The following is an 855-nucleotide window of genomic DNA, read 5'->3' as shown; positions in this document are numbered from 1 at the left end:
ACCCCTAATAAAGTTTACCAAACGTCGTCAATTATGATAAGTGCACCCCGTCGGTGTAAACATTCATAATGTAATCTTTATTACTCAAGTGAAACGGTATAGGCTTACAGTGTAATTTAAGAAGTTGATCAATTAAGCATCGATTGCTGTTCCAATATATTAATTAGCATTATCACACTGAAGCAAGTTATTTTATTGGAAACGCACAGTATAGATGAAACATGATCTTATCGCTTTATCGCTGAGCCTAATAAGGCCTAACGTTGAGAATTCGTCCATCGCAAGGTAGATTATTTTTTGCCCTTCAGACAAACATTTATTCTATAAAGTTCCTGTATTTTGCATGTATTTCTTTGTCACTTTTGTCAATAAATATATTTGGTTGAAATCATGGTAGAAGGGCAAAAAGCAAAGCCTACAGCACGTGGTATTCCCAGGCGGTCACCCATCCAAGTACTAACCACGCCCAACGCAGCTTAACTTCGGTGATCGGACGAGAACCGGTGTATTCTACGTGGTATGGCCGTAGGCACTTCACAGGGGAAAATGTACCCCATATAAACATTCTGATATAAGTCGGTAGCATTACTTAAATTTCATGTATTGTTGTAACGAAATCTCGATATTAATCTGACTAGACGAACATTTGATGTACTAATCAATACATTCAGCATGAAAATTACAGCCGGCTGTCGAAGCGCTCCCTCTTGTAGCCCTGCATGGCAGGGCTGTGTGTTACCGGCGTTAGGCCTATACGGCCTCCCACGGGGCCGTATAATAACGCCGGTAACACACAACCCTGCCATGCAGAGCTATCCCTCTTGAAGGTGTATGTACGGCTGCATGAGTTCGCTC

General features: G+C 41.5%; 1 non-coding gene across 1 annotated transcript; it reads right to left on the bottom strand.

Annotated features, from left to right (window-relative positions):
* Positions 1 to 412: 412 nt before the first annotated feature.
* On the bottom strand, positions 413 to 531 carry LOC139150745 (5S ribosomal RNA). Its single transcript, XR_011556282.1, has one exon. It is a non-coding gene; the product is annotated as a 5S ribosomal RNA (ribosomal RNA).
* Positions 532 to 855: the final 324 nt, after the last annotated feature.

The sequence above is a fragment of the Ptychodera flava genome, chromosome 14, assembly GCF_041260155.1.
Source record: "Ptychodera flava strain L36383 chromosome 14, AS_Pfla_20210202, whole genome shotgun sequence".
Classification (NCBI taxonomy): Eukaryota; Metazoa; Hemichordata; class Enteropneusta; family Ptychoderidae; genus Ptychodera; species Ptychodera flava.
The sequence above is the reverse complement of the archived record's forward strand: the minus strand, read 5'-3'. Positions and strand labels throughout refer to the sequence as shown.